Raw genomic sequence first — 23,039 nt, 5'->3', positions numbered from 1 at the left:
ATGATGAATTTAAGGGAAAAATAATATTAATATATTAATTATATCCAAACTAGTAATCTAATATATTATCATCTATGATTTATGTAATATCACATTATGTGTTGACTTTTACTGTCTAGATAATATTTATACATTTTATGTATATTTTATAGTAACATATATATATTTATATATATTAATAGTAACTTAATTATTCTAATTGTTATTTTTACATTTTAAGTTTTAATTAATTAAAGTATACTTTACTAATTCAAAATATTATATATACTTATATTTATTTTTTTTATATCCACATACGTATTTACATATTTATTTATAATTTATTGTTCGTGAATCGTCGGGCATAGTCAAAGGGTAATTGAACATATGAACATAGTTCCAAAGTTTTCGAGACTCTATATTACAGACTTTGCTTATCGTGTCGGAATTATATAAAGATTAAAGTTTAAATTTGATCGGAAATTTCCGGGTCATCACAGTTGGTTATTAATCCGAGGTGGTTTCAGGAGAATTGTGTTTTTAGATGATTAAACGCTGATGGTAATATGGTGGAATATAAAAGGTTCCCAGGTAACAATAAAAGAGCATGCATATATATCAAGGTTATAATAAGGTTGTTTCGGACGAAAAGTCGAAGTTGACTTGTTGGAGCTGTGACAAAATCCGTTACTTTAAAAGGGATTATCAATTTATTTTGGGTAATAATAACACTAAAGGAATTAGCATAGCTACGTGTTAAACGTTTGCTCAGTTTCCGAGAGTTTTTCAGGTGCATAACTATATGCATCAATATTTTCTTCCGTAGACGAAGTGCGGTTGGTTCATCCTCTCGATTGAGGTGTTTTCGAGAATCATGAAAAGTTGAACGCAGATTAGAATCGTCAAAATACAAATGAGGTTTAGGATAAAATCAAGTGGCAAACTTGAAGAGATGTTTAGTTTCATATGTTATAATCAATATTTTAATTCATTTTTATTGTCCAATGTCATTAGTCCACAGTTCGTAGTCCACAATTAGTAGTACAACAATTCATATCTAGTTTAATATATAATATTCGAATTAATTAATACGTATCGTGACCCGTGTACATGTCTCAGACTCGATCTCAACTCAAAGTATATATATTATTGTAGAATCAACCTCAACCCTGTATAGAGAACTCGATCATTACTGCATATAGAGTGTCTATGGTTATTCCAAATAATATATATAGATGCGTCGATATGATATGTCAAAACTTTGTATACGTGTCCCGAAATTTAAAGTGCGTAAAATAACAGTAATTAAATGATGATATATAAAGTGCGTAAAATAAATAACAGAAATTAAATGACAATAAATAAAATTGCGAGAATTAAATTGCGATAAAATAAATTGCGATAAATAAAATGTAATCAGTTAGCTAGGAATAGTTAGCTAGGATTTCGTTAGCGTGAATTCTTAACAAAATTTCTCATAGTTAATTTGTTTGTTTCTAACAAATTTTACTTTGTCCAACGTTTTCTTCATTATGCCACTTGTTGGATTCTGATAAATAAAAATCCAAATATGTAATTGAATGGAAATGGTTATTCTGCGGTGAACGGATACGTATATCTGTGGATGTAAGTAGGATAGTAAATGACCGTTGAATCAGATTCGAAGAATATACAGTGTAACTTATTAATGTGAAATCTTAAATATTCCTCGGGTATTACCTACCCGTTAAAATATTTTCATCATTAACAGTTTGTACAAAAGAATTTTTAATTACAATCTTTATGAAAACATATATACATATATATTTTCTTCAGATGTAATCATGGATTTAATGAGTTAATATGATATTAAACTCATTTGATTTACCGTTAAAAACATTAAAAATTATATAATCGTCACGTAGAATGAAGATAATTGATGTAGAACAATTCGTAGAATGATAATTATACTCGAGGTACAGAATGAGATGTTGCTGAAGCTGGTACATTTTGCACCGTATTTTCCAAGGCTACAACTCGGGCACGAATTTCGTTAACTTCTTCTATTACTCTGGGATGATTGTCGGTTCGGATGAGCGGATAAATAAGATCTAGAATTTGGTATAGTATATAGTCGTGACCAGATACTCTGGAAATGAGAGAGAAAATGGTGTTTCAGACAGGTTTGCCGGTAAGTGCTTCAGGTTCTTCGCCAAGAGGGCAATGTGGTGGATGGAAAGGATCACCTTCTTCTTGTCTCCAATGATTGAGAAAGCTACGAACCCATTAGATGAATTGGGGATGGATGATTGGTTGATTTATTCTGGTGACACTGCTTTCGGAGCTTAGGTGAAACTCCATATAGGAATAGTTGTCAGAATCCAAGGAATTCGAACTGGTTGAGGGATTCATCTCGTACGATCAGGTGAAAGATTTTCGATAAGAAATAGAATATAGGATGTATATTAGTACCTTGCAATACATAATTTACATATGCATATATAATACTAAAATTCCATAAGTTTCGGAGGAATCTATGAAAGCTGTCAGGCAAAGGTAACAATAACAGATACGCTAAGATATGAATTTATCTATACACTGTCTATGCAATAGAGGCAGTAAGACGTGTCTAGACTTTAAGGATGGTAAGCAAATAATTTTCGACACTAAATGATAAGCAAAATTTTTGACATGCAAACACGGTCGAAGTCCAGACTCACTAATGCATCTAAACAACTATCAGTTAGACACACTAATGCAAGACCTGGTTCGCTAAGACCACCGCTCTGATACCAACTCTAACGACCCGTCCTAATCCATCTGGATGAATACATTACATTTGGTTATATCGCGAGGTACTTGACCTCTATATGATACATTTTACAAACATTGCATTCGTTTTGAAAAGACAAACTTTCCTTACAGCGAAAGTTGACGATATGCATACCATTTCATAATACATCCAACTAAAATTGACTTAATAATAATCTTGATGAACCGAACGACTCGAATGCAACGTCTTTTGAAATATGTCATGAATGACTCCAAGTAATATCTCTAAAATGAGCAAATGACAGCGGAAGATTTCCTTAATACCTGAGAATAAACATGCTTTCAAGTGTCAACCAAAAGGTTGGTGAGTTCATAAGTTTATCATAAACAATAAAAATTCATCATTTTGATAGACCACAAGATTTAAATGCTGCATGGTACAAATGGGCCCGAATCCTATACCCACCTGTAATGTACATGTGATATCTTTTAAATACAGTACACCTTTCTCGTGTACGAAATCATCTTTCATAAATCTTAGTAACCGTACACATATCTCGTGCACAAAAATATCATACACATAACCTGTGTATAAAATCATTCTCTCGATACATAACATTCACTTTTCATTGCTTTCATAGCTTGGCTTGGTAACTGACCTTAACATATAATGCGCATAATAATATCCCCAAAACAGAACATCTCGTCTGTATAATAATCATATAAACTTCGAAGTACTAAACACCACGCCACTAGCCCTTCCGTCTAGTGAACATTCTGGGTGGGGGTGTTAAACCCGGTAGCTACCTTTAGGATTCGCGTCAATTAGGCGTGCACTAATTCTCAAAATTAGTGATGTTCCGTAATTCTTAGGTTACCAAGCAATAATAATTAGGGGAAAAATATTCATATCAATTGTGGCAATTATCACGTCGACATAATTTAGTGGTGGCAATTATCACGTCCACATAATTCATTCGAGGAATGTATTGCTTGTGTCTATCACGTCAAATATTTATAAAAGCATTTCATGTATTCGCAGTTCAAAATGTATTTCAAAAGCATTTAATAAAGCAGTTGTAAAAGTAGCGCATGTATTCTCAGTCCCAAAAATGTAAAGAGTAAAAAGGAATCAAATGAACTCACCTAATGTATTTTGTAGTAAAAATACATATGACGACATTTAACAAGTGTATGGTTGACCTCGAATTCACGAACCTATATCAAGTATATATATTAACACATAAAATCAAATAATTCTATATATATATAATATTTATATATTAGTGTTGTAATTATATATAAAATCTACACTAATTCTTAATTAAAGTATATATATATTTTATTTACATTTTATATCTTAAATTATATGTTGTCTATATTTATCTTGTATACTTTAAATAAATAATTTATAAAAATATTAGTATAGTTTTATTTCATATATTTTATATGACTAAATTTTATTGTATTAATATAGTGATAATAATAATAATAATAATAATAATAATAATAATAATAATAATAATAGTAATAGCGATACTAGTAGTAAAAATGATGATGATAATAATAATAATGTTAATTCTAATACTAATAATAATAATAATAATAATAATAATAATAATAATAATAATAATATTAATAATAAAAATAATAATAATAATAAAAATAATAATAATAATAATAATAATAATAATAATAATAATAATAATAATAATAATGAAAATATAATGCATATACCATTTCTAAAGCTTTTCCAAAAAAAATTGCCCACGACCGGGCTCGAACCCGTGACCTCTCGAAACCCAACAACGCCCTTAACCATATCCCTATCTCAATTTTTCTGAATTAATCACAATACTCAAATAAATAAATCTGTTTGTTCTTCCCTTCTTCTTTAAATGAATTGGACTCGTTATGGCCCAAGATAAACTCGGCCCAACTACATCAATAAGAGTCCAGTACAAACATCTGGTTAATAGGTTAACTTGTGCTTCTTCTGTTGTCAGCTCCCAAAAGTAGATCGAAGATAGCAGAAGCAAACACGCCAGGAGAAAGATCATGGTTCATGTGTTCTTCGATTCATCAATCAAACAATCGATCAAAGTTTAGTATGTCATCGATTCAGCATCATCATCGTTCAATGTCATCATCTGTCTCTATTATCATCGTTAATCATCACCATCATCAATCGATTAAGAAATCCATCCATCAATTGATTGAGTAAGTAATCAGTTCAATAATGTTTTCTTAATTTCTTTAATTCCTCTATGTTTTCTGTGTTCTTATTTGATTTGAACAAAATCAATAATTAATGATGTTCTTGATGAGTTTAATGATCGGGATCGATAACGATAATGAGGGTTAGTGGTGTCTAAATAGTGAGTCAAAATAGGAACAGAGCTGTATCAATCATCGAACCCAAGTAATAGTAAAGATAAGGTTTAATAGATTAATCAGTTTCATAATCATAGTGTTGATTTGAGTGTGTTGTTCTTTGATGTGGTTATTCGAGCGAATAAATAAAAAGGGCTGGTAATAGGTCTTGAGATTATATTCGAAATGAAAAATAGAGTTGTATCCGTAGTTAATTCGAAGGGTGTCTGTAGGTTGGTGGTTGTGTTCGGCCAGTAACAGAAATAGAATGTATGCAGTAGCAGTAATGGTTTAACATGGTGTTTATGGTGTTGACCTTGTTCAATGGTGGTGGGAGGTGGATATTGGTTGTTCACAATTGAAAGAAGCGTTGAGAGAGAGTAAGGTTATGGTGATAGTGTTGGTTTGTCTTGGGTTGCAAAGCTTGAATAGAAAACAGAATCACAATTATCCTTATCCTCATTATATTCGTGATCTTGTGTATTAAATTGTAAGTGTTTTCAATAATTAAATGTATTGTGTTTTTGGTCTGTGCAGGAAACAGAAAGCATTATAGTAGTAGCAGTGGTAGTCTGCTCCATGTGTTGTTAGTTCAATGAAATAGAAATTACCAGGCAGCAGCTACAGTGTAAGGTGGCTAAATGATGCAGCAATGGACTGCAGTCATGTCAGTTTTAAAATAGCAATAGGATACATCAATGACATCGAATAACATAAGCACTTTTGGATGATTCAAGGGGGTGGTGCTGCAGTTGTGACGAATGGTGATTGCTTGAGTGGTTCGATGGTTTTGAGAAGAACAAAACTAGTGGTAAGAAATTTCAACAAGTGGTTTGTGTTCTCGGTTTATTGAATGAAAGTGATGGAGGTTTTATTCATGTTCCATATGTATATGTTCTTTATATTCAATATTGTGCACATGTAAAAGTATGTATAAAAAATATGTGATTGAGATGTGAAACAGCTACATTATATTTCATTGAAATTTTTATGTATTGACAAAGGGTGAAAGGACAGAGAAAAAAAGAAGAAAATAATTAAAGTGATTGAGTTTTGTCTTTATGAATTGTAATTGGAATATTATGCTTGTATAGACCTTTTGCTTCTGTTTTCCCTTAATGATTTGCTCGATCGTACAGGAAAAGAAAAGAAGAATATAAAGTTTGAAAGGGATTTAAAATGATTCATGAATATAGCTGTATATATCCTTGTATATATTTATATATTTGTATGTGGGTTCTTATGTTTATGTTTATGATATGTAAGTGGCGGGTGTATGTCTATATATATGTATATTATACATACATAGAGCGGATATATTATATATATATTAGGATAGTGATCAATTGAAATAAAAGAAACAGAAATTGTAACATTAAAGGTGGTGGGTTCTTGATTCGCAAGGTGGTTCACGATTGTTGATATTTGAAAACTGTGAGAGGTATTCTGAAGTTTGTAGTTCATAAAGTAATGTAAATTGGCTCCTTTATCTACTAGTATTGATCGGATTAAAAGATTTAAGTGTTGACAGTAATATCCATCAGGTGCCAAAATAAATATAAATAATGAGAGAAGAAAGAGATTACTAACAAGAATTTGTTGGTTTGCTATGATCTTATTCGACTTTGTAGATAGGAAAACAAAAATCAGTACACTGTGATTGTGACAAAAAAACAAACTCCACTCATATACATCTGATTCTTTTATAATTCAAATAATATGATTAATATTGATAAATAATTAAGTATATTAGTAATAATATTCTTAATAATAATAATGATAAATATTAATGATAATAATAATAATAATAAAAATGTTAATAATAATAAAAGGTATTAGTTCCTAATAATAATATTAGTTTATAGTTCTTAATAATAATAATAATATCTAATAATACAAGTGATGTAAAAGATATAACCAGTTACATGTATTCTATTTTCATATTAGAATAATGATATTAATAATACAATTTAAACATATCAAGTTATATATATATATATATATATATATATATATATATATATATATATATATATATATATATATATATATATATATATATTTTATGAGTAACTTAATTATCCTAAATATTACATTCCAATTAATTAAAGTATTCTTTATTAAATCATAATATTATATATTCTTATTTTTATATTTATATAATATATATATACATATTCATTTACAAATAATTGTTCGTGAATCGTAGAGAATATTCAAAGGTCAAATGAATTCATGAGAACAGTTCAAAAATTTTTAAGACTCAACATTACAGACTTTGCTTATCGTGTCAGAATCATATAAAGATTAAGTTTAAATTTGATCAGAAATTTCCGGGTCATCACAAGTTGTACACTTGAAGCTACAAGCATCAAGGATGAGAACCGTGATGAGCATCAAGCACCAAGAACCCACCGAAACACCTTACTTACTGTTTTCTGGAACTGATCAGTAACCTGGGCTACTGGAAATATTGATTTCCAACTAGTTCGGTTCGAGTAGATGATTTTCCATTTAGACCTCATCTTAATCCGAGTTACGGTTTAGGATTTATGGCCTTCCGAAAGTCACTACACCCTATTAACGTTGTGCTGAAATTTCTAACCTACTCGCACTTAAACCGTCACCTCGGTCAAACGAAGACGATTTTGGTTCTGGAAATTGGTCAACCTCTAGGGGACTCATATACGGAGCCAGGGCCACTGGTCTCACTTCATTTCAGTTTGTTTAGAGGTCGTGGCGACTGAACGAAATCAGCCTTCATTTCAAACTCTATCCTTGATTGAAATTTACTTTACACTTTTTGATTAATGATGAATGATGATGATACTTAAGACCTAATTTACATACTTTTAAACCTTTGGGAGTGATTTACTAACTTAGTAACTTTTGACTTAGGTTGAGGACCTTTCGGACCAACAACTTGCTTACTATTCCCGCGTATCGACTTTTACTACTTTACACTGTGAGTTATAGCATCCCTTTTTACTTTAACTATTTTGGGAACTGAGAATACATGCGCGTTTTACGTTTTACATACTAGGCACGAGTACTTAAACTTTATATATGTGTGGGTTATACAACGGCATAAACTTTCCCCTTAGCTCGGTAACGTTTAGTCATTGGTCTTTGAACCGGTGAACGCGAATCTTAGATATGGATCCATAGGGTTTGACATCCCACTCGGGCTAGTCGCGCTAGCATTTAACGGGTGTTTAATACTTCGTAAACTTACGCACTCGCCAAGTGTACTTTTAGGGGGTGTTATTTATGTTAAGTTAGTTACCAAGTGCCCACGGTTATACATATACTTTTCATACTGTTTTGAAATACTGAAATCTCGTGGCCTACCTTACATTACTGATACGTTAAACTATAGCTCACCAACCTTTGTGTTGACGTTTTTAAGCATGTTTTTCTCAGGTGCTTAAGAGGTTTGTTTGCTTCCGCTGTTTTAGTCTTGCTGTAGACACCCGCTGCTTGTGTTAGAGATGTCTTCGCATGAAACGTTTATCTTGCATTCACAAACTTTATTACTTTTGAACAATGAATTTGTAATGACCTACGGGTCTCGTACTTATGTTAATTGCTTCTATTCGTAGAAGCCTACTTTCGTTTGTAAAACTTATGACGTTGGTTATGACGTCACTCTTTCTTATGAATGCAAACTTATTTTAAAACAGCATATAGTGTTTGACCTTGTAATGATCCTGTTGTTGATGATCTGTACACGTTAATTTTGTACGGGACGTCACATAAACCCTAGACCCTAAACCCTAGACACTAAACCCTAAGCCCTAAGCCATAAGCTCTAAACCCTAAACCTTAAACCATAAACCCTAAGCCCTAAGCCTTAGCCATAAATCCTAAATCCTAAACCATATACCCTAAACCCTAAGCCCTAAACCCTAAACCCTAAACCCTAAACCCTAAACCCTAAGCTCTAAACCCTAAACCATAAACCCTAAACCCTAAACCCTAAACCATAAACCCAAAGCCCTAAGCCTAAAGCCCTAAATCCTAAATCCTAAACCTATACCCTAAACCCTAGACACTAAACCCTAAGCCACAAGCTCTAAACCCTAAACCTTAAACCATAAACCCTAAGCCCTACGCCTTAAGCCCTAAATCCTAAATCCTAAACCATATACCCTAAACCCTAGACCCTAAACCCTAAGCCCTACCCTAAACCCTAAGCCATAAACCCTAAACCCTAGACTTTAAACGATAAACCATAAGCCCTAACCCTTAAGACCTAAACCCTAAATCCTAAACCATATACCCTAAACCCTAAACCATAAACTCTAAACCCTAAACCATAAACCCCAAACCCTAAACCATAAACCCTAAGCCATAACCCTTAAGCCCTAAACCCTAAATCTTAAACCCTAAGCCCTAAACCCTAAACCCTAAGCCCTAAACCTTAAACCCTAAGCCCTTAACCCTAGACCCTAAACCATAGACCGTAAACCATAAACCCTATGCCCAACCCCTTAAGCCCTAAACCCTAAATCATAAACCATATACCATAAATACGAATGTGAAACCGATTTTTATGATTCAACTGGTCTTCTTAAATACTCCTCCTTATGTCTCAAATTTATTGTCGCCAAATAAAAAACACACAGTTTAAAAAAAGTGATTGTCATATGTATTTTTGGTTCATTTTCTAGATTTTACCTGTAGATTTTACTTATCATTTTGTTTTAAATGCATAAAGCATATGTTCATCTTATTATTCTTATTTGTTTTTGAACAAAAATAATTAATTTAGGAGATTCTGAAAAGACAATTGACTATAGATTTTGAGACGGACCAAGGACAACCTTATCAAACACACGCCTACATTTTACAGATATTTCACTCAAACAATTTATTCCCTCCAAAATTTTAAATTCCCTCCATTTGACATCTTAGTAAAGGAAGCGCACTTACGTTGTTTGACTATTGTCAACTAGGCATGTCAATTGTCATCCGACTCGGTTGACATCCATTCGATCTGATCCGTCACTGGTGCATATGGATGAACTTAATAGATGAATATTAGATATGAATATAAATGTTTATTGTGTCGGATATGGATGATAATTTGAAATCCGTGGATAAACCCACTTTCACCGAAATAAATAAATTAAATTAATATTAAATATAAATAAATCATTATAATATGTCATCCTATTAAGTATTATCGTTTCCTAAGAAAAATTATTTTCACCTACAGTTTAATAGCACTAAAATTTTCTATTTCTAATATTTCGACATATAAAAAATATAATCTTGCGGGCTTTTTCCCACTATCTATTCTATTCTTATCTTTAAAAAGGGAGTTTGAGGTGATGTAATGATATGTTTTAAAGTGTTGTACTATGTGCTTTTAACAATTGTAACATGTCATTGATGATGTAATATTTATAAATATTTAATTTTAAAAATAATCTATCTATTAAATATTTTGAATGCAGATTTCTTCCAACTTTAATTTACACGCTAACTTTTAAATTTATATATACAGTAATATATATCATCATTAAATACCATCTAACTTTCTCTAATCTATTTGTTTTTTAATACTAAAAATTAATATCATTATTAATTTCTCAATATATATATACCGTCATCATTATCATTATTAAAATGTATTTGTTTTTCAACATTATTAAAATGTATTTGTTTTTCAATGCTAAACATCAGTCTCATTATTATTATTATTATTATTATTATTATTAAAACTTATATGATTTATAGATACATATATAGAGTCCGATTCAAAATCAAACCAAATTCTACTAATAATATGTTTCTACAAAATAATATTACTATCAGTATAATCTATCTATCTATTCTCTCTTATAAATGAAAGTTTAGAGTTAGGTCATAAGACTATTTGTAACAGTTGTGGCGTTTTTTTGTTGTGTCACTTGACTTTTTGCATTTTTTTTGCTGAGTATGATGTGTTTCTTTTTTGGGTGGAGTAGTGTTGGTGTTTCTTTTTTGTGTTAGTTAGGAGTATTGTGATAATGTGTTAAAATATAATTGAGTTAAGTATTAAAAGAGGATAAAAATAATATTTTTAAATTAATAAAAAATAAATAAACAAGTGACACCAAGTTTCTTTTGGTGTCACTTTCTAACTCACATCAAAGTAACGCCACAAAGTGACACTCAGTTACAACAAAAATTGGCGTTTTTCGTTGCCACATGGGCAAGTGACGGTGTCACTTTGCACCGTTACAAACGGCCTAATAGTGATATGTCAACTTCTCAACCAATTAAAATCTTATGTGGACTTTTAAATAAATTGAATTGAAAATATGCCATAAATCTTCTAAAAATGTATTAATAATATTCCTAAAAATAAATTTCATTAAACAAAAAGTGAAGCGTGTTTTAAGCAGTGGTGCAAAAGTCGGCCGACTTGGCCGACGCGTCGACCGATGCGTCATTTTTTTGGGTTCTCCGTCCCGTTTTTTCTAAAAATGACTCAAAAGGCGGTCAAAGCTAAAAGTTCAGTCAAAGTCTGTCAAAGACGATCAAAGTTGGTCAAAAACGGTCAAAATCAGCCAAATTTTCGTCAAGATGTGATATGTTTCTAAAATTAGGGTTTGTTTTCATTTTTTGGGCCGCCCTTTTCTCTGTATCCTTACTGATTATGTACTCAGTAACATTAATTGAGTTTGAAGTTTGATTGTATTTAAATTCAAGTTCTTATTTAAGAAATTTATGGTACAGAATCAACTATTTTATACATATATAAATATATATTCAAGAAATTATTAATAAAGTCAACGTTGGTCAACGACCGATGCGTCACCGACGCGTCTCCGACTCGATCGACGCGTCCTTTTTAGGTCTCGACCGATGCGTCCCCGACTCGCGACTTTTACAACCTTGGTTTTAAGTAAAGGGTTAATATACTCAAAACTTAAATATAATATATATATATATATATATATATATATATATATATATATATATATATATATATATATATATATATATATATATATATATATATATATATATATAGAGGCAGGATCAATGAGGAAGTAACCAATCGGGGGGAAGCGGGGGAAAGCAAATTTTTTTTCTTCGTTTTTTTTGAATTTTTTTTTCCCGAAATCAAGATCACACGAAAATATGAACATTTAGAAGAGACACTTCGTGATGAATGTTATTATTTAGGCGGGAAAACGATCGACAAAAATAACATTCAAGATAATATTGTTCGTGAAGAATATGAACGTTTTTTTTTCTTCATGTTTTGTGAAGTAAAATTTAGCCCGATTTAGAGTTTAGGGTTTAGGGTTTGGTGTTTTGGGTTTATTCCATAAACCCAAAACACCAAACCCTAAACCCTAAACTCTAAACCGTTCGTGTTAAAAACTCATTCTAAATCCTAAATCTAAACCCTAAACCCTAAATTTCTAAACCCTAATATCTAAACCCTATAAACCCTAATATCTAAACCCTAATATCTAAATCCCAATAGCTAAAACCTCAAAATTCCCTCGAAAAACATGATAATTGTTATATATTACTTCTTCGAGCGTTTTCCCGCCAAAATAAAAACATTTATCACAAAGTGTCTCTACTAAATGTTCATATTTTCATCTCATCTATAATGTTCGTGAACAAAGTTTTTCAAAAAACGAAAAAAAAAAAAGTTTTTGCTTCCCTCCGCTTTCCCCCGAATGGTTACTTACCTCTTGATCCTACCACTATATATATATATATATATATATATATATATATATATATATATATATATATATATATATATTTTTTTTTTTTTTTTTTTTTTTTAATGTCTTGAAAAGATTGAATATCAAGTGGCTTTGGAACCAACATGTAGGTTTTGGAAATTTAAACTTAACAGGTGACCGTCATTTACGCCGTCTCATCTTTAATAATTTATCTCTCACGCCTTTGATTTCCATGCCTGTTCATTTTGACGCATGTGTGTTTATTTAAAAACAAAGAAGATCAAGTGAAAGCAAGTCTCTTCTATTTCATTCTTCATCCGACTATTTATAAGAAATTTACACGGATCCTTTCTTCTTCATCTTCAATTTGTATATGTAATTTTTTTCCTTTTTCTTTTATTCTCTATATATCATCTATATCTTTGCTGTTTCTCTGACATTTCATTTTCTTTGTCTGATTTTTGTTTCAATATTCACATCGAAGGTGTCGGATGATGATGATGAATTGATGATGATGACTGATATGATTTGACTAATATCTCTGTGTATATGTATATGTTATCCGTCCTTTCATCCGAAGGAGATAATAGGTAAATGTTGAGATATACTGTGAGAATTGAGATCATAACATATTGTTGTTAAATGTTTATGTGCTTTGTTGGAAAATTAATGTGTGATTATTGTGAAATTGGGAATTGTTTGGTGTTGAGATTGTAGGAGGTTTATTTTATTTTATCTTTTGTAAAACAGCTCAATATTGTATATGCTTTATGCTTTTATTCACTCGGCGAGTTCGATATACTTTGACCTGTGTTGTTGATTTTGTGTTCCCTTTATTTATTTCGGTTTCCAGGGTTGCTGTCAGAGGCGAAACTAGGATTTTTTTGACCGGGGGCAAAAAAATTTTTTTAAACCGTAGCAATTTTTTTGGATACAATTTGAAGATTTTGGGGCAAAAGTTGGAGATTTTGGGGCAAAATTTGAAGATTTTGGGGCAAAAGTTGGAGAATTTGGGGCAAAATTTGAAGGTTTTGGGGCAAAATATGTAGGTTTGGGGGCAAAAAAAAAAAAATTCACCGGGGTCAAAGTCGAAAAACCCAAAATTTTTACACTGAAAAAAAAAATCCACCGGGGGCGCCCGCCCCCCCTGCCCTTCATCATTTTCGCCTCTGGTTGCTGTTATTTGTATTTGAGTGGATAACATATTTACTTTGTTTTTCCAGGTTAGCTCAGACTATTGGTGCTCCGGTGTTTTGAGATTTTCTTAGCCGTGTGTTATTTGACGTGGTTAGCGAATCTTTTTCTATATTTGGTTTTAAGTTTTTGTCATTAATATTGTGAATGAATGTGACTCTCTCTTGTGTTGACATTGGTTGGACCTTTTATTGTTGTTTGTTAGTGTTAACGGCCGTTAGTATTAGCATTATGTTTGTTTTTGTTGTGTTGCTTTTGTATACAATTTATCATTAGTATTGTGATTGAATGTGACTCCCTTTTGGTGTTGACATTGGCTAGATCTGAGCATCAGCTTGAGTGTTATAGTAGTTTTTTATGCCAACTTAGAAATATTATTTAGGATCTATGTAACTTGATTTCTACTTAAATTTTAAGTAAAGTTTCAAGCTCCCATATGTCTAAGCTACCAAGATTCATTTCATTACCAATAAAAGTGTTTAACATCAAGATGAGCATTCTGCTTCAATTAACTAATGATTTGCGTGTGTGTGTGGTGGGTGGGTATAGACGTATAGTGTGGCCAATCTGAAAGACCCGATTTCACAAATGAAAACCATATGTGTAGAAGTTACAAAGGGAATGCAATGAACAGTATGTTGAAGCTGACTCTAAGTATATGCAATTTATGTGATCAACACTATGTGATCAAAACTCTTCCATCTAAATCCGAATCTGGAATATTTTGAATATCCTGGATGACCTGCTTATAAGGTAAATTTAGTTATCATTTTTTCATTTCCGGGTTTAAAAAGAGATTGTTAGGCAAGCATGTACTGAATGGCATGTAATAGTTGTACGAATCTGTTAATGTAGTGGTGAACTACTAAACGACGCTTAGTAGTGTATGCTAAATGTGTGCTTACGAATGCAAAAGTGGCCTAAGTAATGACCCATGTATCATTAAATAGGCGTGTTCATAGCTGCAGTTATAAGCAGAGCATGCATCAGATCTTGGTAGGCTGCTGGATATTTTCACCATTTTTAACATGATTTTCTTCATTCATACTTTTGAATTTGTAGTTGTTTGCTCAAGGTTTTTATAACATTTTTTTTCTTTAACGTACTGCATATATGTGCTGCTGTTATGTATTATTTCAGGTTTATGCTTTCAAGATGTCCAAAATTGCTCCTTCTGTTACCTTTGAGAACCCAACAACACCGTATGTCGTCGACCTTCTACTAATGAAAGGGTAACAAGTGGTACAATAGCTACCGTTTTGAACTAGCATCAACCATGTACTCTAATGTTGGTTCTGAAAGGAAATGATAGATGTTTGGATCCTTTGGACTTTTTAACCGTTGGGTCAATTTGGTGTCGAATTGGGCACACTTACAAATGTCCGCCGCGAAGCGCGGACCTCAACACTAGTCTTTTTTTAAAATATGTTCTTTTGTGTGCAGGTTAGGGATGAGCAAAAAATCGAAACCATACCGCTACCGTACCGGTACCGGTACCAAAATACCGTACCGATGGTATTCGGTATCGGTATCAGTCCCTATTTTACACAAAAAACGGTTTCGGTACTATGCGGTTCGGTACCGGTTCGGTGCGGGTACTCACGATATAAAAACCGAAATATAAAATGAGTATTATTGGTCATGAACTCATGGGTCATTATGTATGTAAGCTTATAATTTATAGAATATGTGTTTTTTTATCTATGGTCATCAATTCCTAGTCGTAGTTACACTTACTGATAAAAGTTCATTTCCATTTTTTTACTTCTTGTTAACTATCTGGTCATATAAAATTTCCAAGTTATGCACACCAAAGCTATAGTCTATTTGTTTTGTATTAACAATATAAAGAGAAAAAATAGCTAGCCAAAGTATGGCAATCCGAATTGAAAGAATTTCGTGTTCTACACCATTGTCAAAAAATAACGGTACCAAGTGGGTAAAAAACCGAGAAATATCGGTCCCGTACCGGTAACGAAACCGCTACCGTATTGAAAATTTGGTACGGTTTCGGTTCTCCATTTTACCCAATTTCGGTACCGGTACTAACCGGGTTCGGTACGGTTCTGGAATCGATCTCATCCCTAGTGCAGGTTATGTAAGCCTCGTAGGAGCTTCAAAGAATGTTTTTTTTTTTTTTTTTTGTTGTTGTTTTTTTTTCCGATATCATATTAATTTGTTTTCTGATGAAGGTTGATTGTGTTCTAATACACAAGCGATAGTTTAGAGTCGGCCCATGATGAAATACTTTTCTATTGGAGCTACAAAGAAAGGCCAATCAGAAACGAGTGACAGAAGGTGATCTACAAATGAGAGTGAGTGACAACTGAAAAAGAGGTTATCTACAAATGTGAATTACAATTGAGAAGGGTCTCCAAGTTTGACAATAAAACTTCAAACGTATTCGGTTTTTGCTCTTAATGTAATTTGTTTAACAACTCATAGAGCTCAAGTTTAAACTCAACTTGTTTCGAGTTCGACTCGTTAATATATACGATAGTTATTATTATAAAATTGTAAAATATAATTATTAATGCACGGAAATAAAAAACTCGTTCAAGCTTGCAAACGTGTTCGAGCTTGATACAAGAAATGCAAACTCGTTTACTAAACGATCTTTAAAATATGTTAAATATGTTAAGCTCGACCCAAATTAAGTTTTTAACAGATCGAGCTCAAATTGCTCAGACTTCTTTATACCTTAAGATTTGCACAATCTTACCAAGCAACCTTTATATTGCGACAAAAAAGGTTATAGAAATTAAATTAATAAGGAATCGTTCATCAAATTGATCAAAGGATTTAAATTGTACAAGGACCATGAATATGCTATAGTGCAAGCGTATATCATAATGGGACTCTAAATATTGTCTGGTCATATCTAAGTAGATTTTAGGACCCCATTTTACTAGGTCCCAGAAAAAAGGGTCCTATAAGTACACATTTGTTGACAATACGATGAATTCATAATTGACTAAGGATGACTTTTCTTTTATTAAAAATACACCTTTTTATTCTCTGTTCATGTATGGTTCTAACCATTATTAGAACTGCATACAAAACATAAAAAATAACTCGAAAAACTAAGCTTAGATATAGTTACTTAAAACTGAATACAAAATATTATGATTCATGTGTCATCTCTTTAAGTACGACACCGATAAGGAAAGTTACAAATACAAAATCATATTATTCTAGCAATGTTAATAAGATCACCAAATTCAATTCTTATAAGTCCTTTTTATAATAATTAAGACACAAAAAATTCATTCGTCTTTTTAAACAATCAACGTCTCCTAAAAACTTAGATTAATATGACCTAAATATAAAGTGTCTTATTATGTTTCGATCTAATACGACTAGGACAAAAGAATGTCATATGATAATATATTAGCTTATGATATAATACGACTATGACAAATAAATGTCCTATCATAGTTTATTTTCTATGACTTTTTATAAAGTGTCCTATTAAATGAACACATAATGCGACACTAAACCGTTAAATGTCTTATAAAGTTTAATGTTATGAATCACAATTAAAGTGTCCTATGAGATCATATGATAATTAGGATCTCAACAACTCATCCGTCACATTAAAAAATCAAAGTGTCCTAAAAATTTAAAATGATACGACATAAATATCAAATGTCCTATTAGCTAATGATATAATACGACTATGACAATTAAATATCCTATGATATTTTATTATATATGACTATTTTAAAAAGTTTCCAATTAAATAAAAACATAATGCGACACTAAACCGTTAAATGTCTTATAAAGTTCCATTTTATGATTCACAATTAAAGTGTCCTATGAAATAATATGATATTTCGGACCCCAACAACTCATCCATCACATTAAAGAATCAAAGTGTCCTAAAAATTTATAATAATACGACATATATTTCACATGTCCTATTAGCTTATGATATAATACGACTATGAAAATAAATGTCCTATGATAGTTTATTTCATATGACTTTTTATAAAGTGTCATATTAAATAAACATATAATGCGACACTAAATTGTTATATGTCTTATAAAGTTCCATTTGATGATTCACAACTAAAGTGTCCTATGAAATCATATGATAATCAGGACCCAAAAAACTCCCCCGTAATATTAAATAATTAAAGTGTCCTAAAAAATTTAAAATGATACAACATAAATATCACATGTCCTGTTAGCTTATGTTATAATACGACTATGACAAATAAATGTCCTATGAGAGTTTATCTCATATGACTTTTATATAAAGTGTTCTATTAAATTAACATATATTACGACACTATGCCGTTAAAAGTCTTATAAAGTACTATCTTATGGTTCACAATTAAAGTGTCCTACGAAATCATATGACAATTAGGACACAAAAAAATCAACCAGTCATATTAAGTCCTAAACGTCCTATAAAGGTACATTTCATATGACCGTCATATAATGTGTCCTAATAACATAAATTTATAGGACATAAGTACCAAAAGTCCTAACATGTTACAGTTTAATAAGACTCTCGGAAATAATTGACCTCTAAAGGTATATTTAATATGACGTTCATATTAAGTGTCCTATTACATAAACACATAATGAGACTCTAACAAATAAATGTCTTATAAGATCCTCTATTAGGATCTACTTATTAAGTGTCCTATGAAAATATATGATTATGAGACATACTCTAAAAGCGTATCTCATAATAGGACCCTACTCTAAAAGCGTACCTCATAATAGGACCATACTCTAAAAGGGTATGTCATAATAGGACCCTAAATATTGTCTGGTCCTATGAAAGTAGCATTTAGGGCCATATTTTACTAGGTCTCAGAAAAAAGGTCCTATAGGAGCATTTTTCTTGTAGTGAAATTGGAAAAGTTAAAATCCAAAAAGAGTTGAATTTTACTGAATAAATGCTAATTTTAGCATTATACCGAATCTGACAACCAACTGCACAGATTCGGTAAGTTTAAAATTTTCAAAAAATTGTCTCAGAAATGTTTTTCATTAAAAATATGATAATCTTGAATGATTTTTGATAAAGATTTGTCAAAATTTGAAGTAAATTTGTTTGAATTTGAAAATTGGACTACGTTCGGTAATTAAGGCCCATTCGGTAAAGCCTATATTTTTAAAATCATTCGGTAGCTATAAATAGGAGGGTTAAAGTCAAACTTTCTCTCACTTTATTTTAATTGCATACCGAATCTGAACTAATCTACCGAGTCTACATAATCTACCGAATCCCGTCTTCTGTATCTTCATTTTCTTGGCAATTCTTTATTTTAATTGAATCTAAGATACACATATTGTAGATCTGATATAATTGAACAAGTATAAACTAAAAAATAATGCAAATAACAAGATTGTGACACTTAATTTTGAAAAAGTGTTGATTATACCGAATCTGAGTCGAATTCCTAAAATCTTAGATTAAACTCATCTGATTTGGTTAATTAACATGAAATCTTGTCAAATCTATGCTAAATTAGTTGATCTATCAATTGACCGAGTCTGATTACATGTTTAATTGAGTATTTGATGGATTCTGTACATGATAGTGCTCCAAATGAACATATATTTAGGTACAATATCCTTCCAATATGTAAAGCTTTTAGTTGTAATTGTTCTATTTTTATGTAATATTCGTTTAAATAAATAAGTGCGAAGACAAAAGAATAAAATGACGATTTGAAGACGCAAATGACCAAAAAGCTAAAAAGTACAAAGTACAATCCAAGTGGTTCAATTTATTAATGAGAAACGTCTCAAAATTACAAGAGTACGAGTCGCAAAACGCAAAGTACAAGATATTAAATTATACGAAAGGACGTTCGAAAAACCGAAACCGGGACCTGAGCCAACTATCAACGCGCGACGCAACGGAGCTAAAATTACAAGTCAACTATGCACAAGAATATAATATAATATTTAAATAATTATATAAATTATTTATATATTATATATTATATTAAATAACGTCGACAAACTAGCAAACAAAAAATATGTGAGCTGGATCTGACGGTCATGCGATCGCATGATAAATAGGCATAAAACCCATGCGAGTGCATGAGCCCATGCGAGTGCATAAGATTCGCACTAAAATCTCATGCGATCGCATGAGTTACTGTAGCAGGCCACATTCTATAAATTCGCCAGTTTTCTGCGAGTAAAAACACACTTTTTCTAATCCTCTATGTAACAACCCAACCCGTATTAAAACCGGCCCATAAAAAATTTTCTTTTTAATATACGTCAAATAATACTTTAGGTTCCATTACACAGGTTCCAAAACATATTTGTTACCAAAGTAAGTTCAACGAACTTAAAACACACATTAATAAATTAAACTCCTTAAAACAATAATGCGATATTTAAACATAAACCGAGCATGGTGATTTGGGACTACGCTACCCAAATCCTAATCAAGTACGAAAGCAAGATCTTCTAAAGCATACTAGTCAAGATCTCTAATTCCCATGCTTACCCGAGCCACCATCATGCGAACCAATAAAAATATCAACAACGAGAGGGTAAGCTAACGCTTAGTGAATGTTAACATTCTACATACATATATATGTATAAAATGGACACGCCACACAATATCAATACCTCATACCGAAGCATCCAAGTATAAGGCAACTACACTAAGCATACCGTACGATCTCTAAGCAACAAGCTAAAGATATCAACAAGTATAAGTTCACCAACGACGATGTGAACAACGCCAATAAGCTACACCCGGAGGGTTAGCTACAACACAATAATACATTAATATATATAACAATATAAACGAATAAGGTTACCAAACTACAAGGTTAACCCCTTAACCTCAATCATACGAACATTGGCCGAACAACCCGAGTCTTAGTAAATTCGCACAACCCGAAATTCACTTTTCCACCAATTCAACAACCGAGGTTGGCCGAACTACCCGAGCCTCAATGAATTCGAACAACCCGAAATTCATCACCTCATCAATAAGATGACCGAACAACCCGAGTCATCATGAATCCGCACTACCCTAGATTCACTTTCCAAATCAAAACCCACATCATCGGGTTATCCAAAACGCAACACAATACTAACCCTTCGTCATTGGGGTTATAACATCCACATCACAACCTCGTGTGATAACGTACACACAAAATGTGTACCTCGCCAAAGGTGGTCAACCAAAACGCACAACCGTGCCAATTGGACTCATACAAAAGTCCATCAAATCCACCATATGTGAAGTGAGCTCTATAGCCGAGAATCACTTCACCCGACCCGCACCCATCCTACACATACATATGCACATAGGATATTAACACTCACCTTGTCGCCTTGAAGAAATGCTTCCAAGTAATCCGCAACTTGTCAACGGAAAGTACCTAATCCATTATCACAAATTCAACAACACACTTAGATTGGATCTACAAACCAACCCAATGCGACACTTAGTGCAATTTCGACCCAAATGCACTTCCAAGGACAAACCGCGCCCAAACTAACCAATAATCACTAACACAAGTGATAATGGTCCTAATATGCCAATTAAACCCGAACAAAAGTGTTGAACACTTATCGTTCTCAAAATCGCCCATAAACCCTAATTTTGACCCATAAGGTCAAAATCTCACCATTTACAAGTTTTGACACCAAAACATGTTTAACTCGGTTTTATACTTCAACTTAATCCATTTTAAGTTTACAAACCTCATCGAATCGACATTCGGGTCATAATCCTCAACAAACCCTAATTTTGACTCTAGTCAAAATTAGTCAACCACGAAAACCCTAAAAGTCTCCAAAACACCAATAATCACTAATGCTAATGATTGTACACCATTTACAAGTCTTAAACATGGTTAAATTATTACCCAACCCAAAACCCGCCTTTAACACTTATAAACCCGAATCTTGGTGTTAATCTCCAATTAACAACTAAATGGGTTCCATCTATGAATCATACAATCAAAAGCCCCAAATTTGAATGATGAACACGAAAATGAAATTCGGAGTTAGAGCTTACCACTAGTATCACCGTGTAGCTAAGAACGAGGAGAACAACCTAGTCAACTACGCCAAAGATCAAATCCCGCTTCTTCCTTTCCAAAAATCCCTTTGAAATCAAATGGGTGTTTGAGTTTTTGAGAGGAAAAATGAAATGAAAAGGAAAATGAAATTAGGAAATGAAATGAATGGATGAGGTTAAAGCCTCAAATCTGGCACAAACGTGAAATGACCAAATTGCCCTTGAACCTTATTTAAAATTACAATAATCTGGTACTAGTTTGCCCGTATCGCCGCGTCGCGGCCTTAAATGTCGCGCCGCGACATTTGCTTAGGTCTGGGATCATTTTTAATCGGACTTCTGACCTGGATTCCAGTTAATTGCCGCGCCGCGGCCTCCTTCGTCGCGCCGTGACGTTCAACGTGGTCTGACACCTTTCCTTGCATACAAGACCTGAACACCCAAACATGTCCCGAACCCTTCATACGCCTATCGTACATACACAATACACCTATAAATCATATACGGGGAAAACGGGGTGTTACAACTCTCCCCCACTTAGACTCGATCACGTCCTCGTGATCTTCTCTACTTAACCAATCCGGACCTACTCAACGGTCCTCAATCATAAGTCCCAATCCGAACTTTCTTAGAAAACTCTTCCCAGTGAATCGCCTTAACGACTAAAGTCGTCACTCGCAAATTATCAAATCCACCAATCCGAGCACTAAAACCATGCTCAATCCCTCACATCGGGAAAAACTCAACCAATCTCGAACCGAGATATCAACCCTCTAGCGTACCATTACCAAGTACAATGCTAAAAGTAACCAAGTCTTAACCTAAGGTCAACAACCCGAAATGATGAAGACCGAACCAAACGAATCCTTACGGATAACACCAAATCACTAACCATCCATTATAGTGCGCAACACAACCAATACGCAACTACCGTAACATCATAATCCAACGGTTAAAACCGATAGCGCCCAAACGACTATGGCAACGCAAATCCCAAGGTGTACCAAATCGACTATTGT

General features: G+C 32.5%; 1 long non-coding RNA gene across 1 annotated transcript; it reads left to right on the top strand.

The window, feature by feature from the left end:
- The first annotated feature begins 13,290 nt into the window (after positions 1-13,290).
- Positions 13,291-15,725, top strand: LOC139871559 (uncharacterized). Its single transcript, XR_011766673.1, has 3 exons — positions 13,291-13,396; positions 14,030-14,093; positions 15,141-15,725. It is a non-coding gene; the product is annotated as an uncharacterized lncRNA (long non-coding RNA).
- Positions 15,726-23,039: the final 7,314 nt, after the last annotated feature.

The sequence above is a fragment of the Rutidosis leptorrhynchoides genome, chromosome 10 (assembly GCF_046630445.1).
Source record: "Rutidosis leptorrhynchoides isolate AG116_Rl617_1_P2 chromosome 10, CSIRO_AGI_Rlap_v1, whole genome shotgun sequence".
Classification (NCBI taxonomy): Eukaryota; Viridiplantae; Streptophyta; class Magnoliopsida; order Asterales; family Asteraceae; genus Rutidosis; species Rutidosis leptorrhynchoides.
The sequence above is the reverse complement of the archived record's forward strand: the minus strand, read 5'-3'. Positions and strand labels throughout refer to the sequence as shown.